This window comes from Manduca sexta, unplaced genomic scaffold (genome assembly GCF_014839805.1).
Source record: "Manduca sexta isolate Smith_Timp_Sample1 unplaced genomic scaffold, JHU_Msex_v1.0 HiC_scaffold_1339, whole genome shotgun sequence".
Taxonomy (NCBI): Eukaryota; Metazoa; Arthropoda; class Insecta; order Lepidoptera; family Sphingidae; genus Manduca; species Manduca sexta.
In genome coordinates this window covers 1-5,614 of record NW_023592193.1, presented here as the reverse complement: position 1 = coordinate 5,614, position 5,614 = coordinate 1, and the positions used below count along the sequence as shown (strand labels likewise).

Sequence of the window (5,614 nt, the reverse complement as noted above, 5' to 3'; positions counted from 1 at the left end):
GACGAGACGAGCTCGCCGTTCGCCTGATGGTAAGTTATACGACCGCCTATAAACAGTAGCAACACCATACTCGGGGTAGGATATATTTTAAGTCCGCAATAGCGACCACGGTACACAAGGTGTTAAAACCCGCCATAGTGGCCCACGTAAGTGTGTCGCGTTCCGATATCAGGATGTGTATATCTGGTTCCAACAGGCCGGCATAATTGTGGTGACTGGCGAGGGGTAATCATGTCCCGTCAGTCTATTATGCTATTGGACCTCACTCCACATAACATCAGGTGCAGTGGAGTCACTTTGTCATGCACTTATAAAAAAAATACAAGAAACCTACCACTAAACTTAAACAGTCATTTCGACATTGCGTTACTAAATGAAACCACATGCTTATCTACTTAGAAATAACACTACAATAAGTTACTTGAGCCGTAGATGTAAAATAAAAAAGTGTAAGTTTCGAACAAAATAAATATTAATAAAAAGTAATTTTAATTTTACTCGCCCTAATGCCTCCTACTACTGATCTAAGAGAATTCGTCATTCGGTAACATCATACTTTCAGTCAGAAATACACACGCGCACACGCCATATTCGCATTAAACTACAAAATGATAAAAAAATCAGAAAACTACTTAAAACCTGGATTTTTGGTGAAAATATTCGTAACTAACGGATGATTTTTGCGTCAGCAAAGGTGAAGACAATTATGTGGTTTCATTTAGTAACGCAATGTCATAATGACCCTGTATACTTACTACAAAATCTATCGAATACTCATAGTTCTAAATTTAAATAATTTGAAACATTGTTATAAGAATTTTCGTACATTGTCATTTTATGAATTCTTCGGGTAGAGGAATGTTCAATTTGAAATATGAGTTATCTCCTTTATTATATGTTGGTCTATGAAAATATAATGTGCATGTGAGGTGTATTTTAGTTTAGTCATATTTTATTAGAATCGTTTATGATCTGTAGGGTTGAAGTGTTCGTTTGTTGGCTAGGTAGATCTTTTGTAATATATTTGTGGTCGACTGCCTCGGTAACATAGTTGTATTGGGTATGCGGTATTTTTTTTACTCTAGTGCCTTCACAATAGTAATAGAAAATTTTAATATGATAATCTTCTCAATGTCCGCTCTATATGATGACATTTTCTCTAAGTCAAATGCTCAATCCTCAACCTCCTGCCTCAAACCAGTTATGAAACGGTAGGAAGCATTTTATGGTGTCCTAGTAACTCGAATGAATTAGAAACGGCCTTTATAGCTATCATTAGAAGACACAAATTAAAAAGCGATAATAGATGCCATTAATCATTTTAAACGATTTGTTCGGTTTCTCTTTTGAGATTAATTTTTATTGTGAATGAGGTAGGCCATGATAATGCTAGATGAGTTCAAAAATAACTGTAGAATATTACAAATTAGGTCTAGTTGGGTATGGAACAGGCCTCCGAGACGAATGTCTGCAGGTTGAAAACCTAAAGGCACATCTCTGACTTTTTTTTTAATTATGTGTGTATTCTTTGTGAATTATCTCTTGCTTTAACGGTGAAGGAAAACATCGTGAGGAAACCTGCATACCTAGAAATTCTCTGTAGGATTTTGAGGGTGTGTGTAGTCTACCAATCTGCACTAGGCGAGCGTGATGGACAAAGGCCTAATCCCTTGCAGTACTGGAGGAGGCCCGTGCCTAGCAGTGGGACGGTATATAATACAGGGCTGATATATTTTATATTATATATTTTATATCTGTACAGTTAATTTCATTTTATACTAATACATGTGAAAGTTTAAAGTTTGGCACATGAAAAGAAATCAGCATAAATAATACAAGCATTTATGCAAAGAGATTATACAAAAAAGTTTCGTCTTAAAATTACAAAAAAAAATATATATATTTTGAATTTAGAACGTTACAAAAATTCAATTATCCATTTAGTAACGTTTAAGGGGAATACTAACATTTAACGTTCCAAATTAAAACGAACGCAACTATAAATTCCCGAACGATCCATAAACTTTATTGTTATTAAAACATGTACAGGGTTTTTATTTTGGTGACATTGATTGCCTCACTTTATGCCGTTTAATTTATGGTTTTATGATAAAACCTGGGGGTCCGGTGCTATTCAATTCGTTTGGAAACTTTCATTGCTTTGTTTGAAATGTTGATTTAGTATTATTAGTGATGAGACGGACAAGAATTAACAGATATTTTTGATATATAAGTTTTGAAAATAAAAAAAATCGATTTCTAAAATACTGTAGGAAGTATAAATGAATTAAAACTTAAGCTTATCGGAGCAGTGTTTTTTTGTTAGTGTTAATGTGTAGAGCCAAAAAGAGAGTATTATTTGTTTTTGAAAATAATTTAAATAAAATTGTTGCCGCCCCGGGTGGGCTCGAACCACCAACCTTTCGGTTAACAGCCGAACGCGCTAACCATTGCGCCACGGAGGCACTTGAGTGCAAACCATAATATTCACAAACATTGTTTTTTGAATGGATATTTTTACAATAAAACTCATTTGCCTTTTTTCTTTTATATTTTTTGAACCAAAAGTCTCAAAGGACGAATTAAATAACTTTTATCAATATTTTTTAAAGTCTTGCTACATATTTATATATTTATAACTCTAAAAAAAGACAGAATCTAATGAAAATATTTACAATAAAGTGCAGTATTTTTTAGATCTTACGTTTTACATAATATATGCCACAGTATAATGGGACATGATATATGATCAAGAAGCCAAAAAGTCGCCCCCGGGTGGACTCGAACCACCAACCTTTCGGTTAACAGCCGAACGCGCTAACCATTGCGCCACGGAGGCACTTGATAGCACAACATAATATCTCCAAATGTTCATCACTTATAGGACTAATTTCGATATTACTCATTCTAATAAATCTTACCCTTGTGTAGCTAAAGTAATGTTAATTAATCAAATAAATTTGATAGCGTAATGATATATTATGTTTCTGCGAATGTTAGACATCGATATACAACGAGTTTTCGAAATCTATTGTGGTTTATAGCTTTTTTTTTATTTCGTTCCCCACGCTTTTAAAACTATAGATGGTCACAGGGTAGACTGGGTAGACGGATGTGTTGGTCGTCCGAAAAGTAAATGTTTTATAGTTGTACAGTTTTCCAAACGTTGGGAGAAAATAAGAAAAAAACCGCGATAAAATCTGAAAACTAGTTTTATATGGATTTATGTTTTTTTTTTTTTACGAATTATTGTATAGGTATTTAGTATCAGTAATTTTCTGCAACTTCAAACTGCTTTTCTGTAGAAAGACTCACATGATGTATAGAACTACACCATACCGCGTTGTAATACTGTTAAGGTAATATAAATCACAATACAATGGCATACCTCAATATCATGGAAATTTTATTGAGATTTTGCAGAAGCACAACGCACGTCTCAGGACGGCTTTTCTTGCACGAATCTGCGTTATTTTTTAACTTATATGAGATGCCTTAAAGAAAATTCTATTTTAAAAATTTCTAATAACTATTTAACAGTTGTTTGTGCAAATTCGCCTGCCTACCCACAAGCCTTCGTGGCGCAATGGTTAGCGCGTTCGGCTGTTAACCGAAAGGTTGGTGGTTCGAGCCCACCCGGGGGCGTCTTTTTGTCCAACTTGTTGAAAACCTTTAGGTCTAAAATATTCATAATTTTTGATAGGCAATCTTTTTTGTTTCCTTATATACAGTATTAAAAGTTCATAGTTACACTTTAAAATAATAAATGTATAGGTATTATACCAACTTTTGCTCACGGTTTCGCCCGCGTGAAACACTTTTCCGGAATAAAAGTCCCGCTATATATTTTCTCGGGATAGAAAGTAGCCTACAACCTTCTCAGGGTCTTAAACTATCTCCATACCAAATTTCATAAAAATCCGTTCAGTAGATTTTGAGAAAATCGATAACATACAGACAGACAGAAAGGTGACTCTGTTTTATAATATGTAGTATAGATAGATATCAGAATATCCTTTTAAGAAACTTTGGTAGAGATTAACTATTATATGGGGAGTACGTATATGAGTATAAAGTGAAGCCAAGTTTTATAGTCAACAAATCAATTCGGAAAAACGATGTTTTGCGTGTATTATGCTTTGCACCCAAGTGCCTCCGTGGCGCAATGGTTAGCGCGTTCGGCTGTTAACCGAAAGGTTGGTGGTTCGAGTCCACCCGGGGGCGACTTTTTGGCTAATCTGACCAACCAAACTTCATTCCGCGTGAGGTAAATACGGCCACAGTGTTTTTAATTATCTGGTTTCAAATCATAATATTTGAATTATTATGTCGTAACTTTCCTGCTGGAAATCACGGCATAAAGGCTGGTCGTTTTGGAAGGCTTGCGTGGGGACATGGATCCAACACGTAGAGGCCCCTTTAAGATTACTCTAGTTGGGGTTTATACACCTTGCGAGTACTCTCTCTGTCTGTACTTATGGAGGAAATACAGCTAAAGATAGCACTTGTAAGGTGCAGGGACTATTGCAGAAAAGATGGGAATTATACTGGGTCTATGGATGGGATCTAGTTGGACTGGTGGCTGGGCTATTGATTGAGACTTTCACGTTTTTTTACTATCCTTAATTATTCTTCTCTATTTGTATTTCATTTCCTCCTAATTATTACAGATATGAATAAAAAAAAACAAGAATATATTACGTAATTAGTATATTAATCTTTATGTAGGATTTTTTGATTGATTTTATTTTTACCAAACTAATCCAACAACAGGAAACTAGCATCTCTGTTAAAAAATACGCTTTTCATTTAGATTTTGTTCCGAGAAAACATTTTTAGGCGGGTGGATTTACGAGTATGAAATTTTTGCGTATGAAATTGAAAACTATGTACAGTTTTTTTTTGCAAATGAAAGTTTAGGCGATAAGGCACCGCGCAGTTGCTGTGTCTATGACATGACAGACACATGACTCTAACGAAAATTTTAATTGTAACAAAATTTTGACAGCTGTTATAAGACCAAATCTCCACGAAATATTTTATTTAAATATTATATATAATTCACATGAATATCTTGTTAATTTTTAATAAATTATAATCATTGCACATCGCATATACTACATTCGAAGATGTTCTCTAAAAGCAACCAATGTATGTGTGTGCTCTTTGACATTGTAAAGTTTATTAATAACTCATTTTACGATCTTACGAACGCCACTTTATTATACAATCGTAAAAAACGTTAAATATTCCGAATTAATTTCCTCAGTCGTAAATCAATGAGCGCGGCGTGTAATTATTGAAAAATAAAATAAAAATATTAATGGGTTTTAAAAAATTATGAAATATTCGAGGTTGTTGACTTATTCTTTTAGAGCGATATGAAGTATTTCGAATTCTATATTTAAATTTGTATTTTTTTTATTGTTGACAAAACAACGAAAAATGAGGTAGGTTCTGCGCAACTTTTTTTATGTTCGTAATTCAAACTACATGAATAACCTTTTTAGAAATGACGTAATTTAAAAAAGAATTTATCACTTAAAAACTTTCGGATTGATGCGTCGAGTTCGTTGACCCATGTCTATAATCATTTTATTGGGTAATTTAGTTT

General features: G+C 33.8%; 4 non-coding genes across 4 annotated transcripts; 2 read left to right on the top strand and 2 right to left on the bottom strand.

Annotated features, from left to right (window-relative positions):
• Positions 1-2,390: 2,390 nt before the first annotated feature.
• Trnan-guu lies at positions 2,391-2,465 on the bottom strand. Its single transcript has one exon. It is a non-coding gene; the product is annotated as a tRNA-Asn (tRNA).
• A 301-nt stretch (positions 2,466-2,766) lies between these two features.
• Positions 2,767-2,839, bottom strand: Trnan-guu. The gene has a single exon. It is a non-coding gene; the product is annotated as a tRNA-Asn (tRNA).
• A 733-nt stretch (positions 2,840-3,572) lies between these two features.
• Trnan-guu lies at positions 3,573-3,645 on the top strand. The gene has a single exon. It is a non-coding gene; the product is annotated as a tRNA-Asn (tRNA).
• Positions 3,646-4,151: 506 nt separating this feature from the next.
• Positions 4,152-4,224, top strand: Trnan-guu. Its single transcript has one exon. It is a non-coding gene; the product is annotated as a tRNA-Asn (tRNA).
• The last annotated feature ends 1,390 nt before the right edge of the window (positions 4,225-5,614 follow it).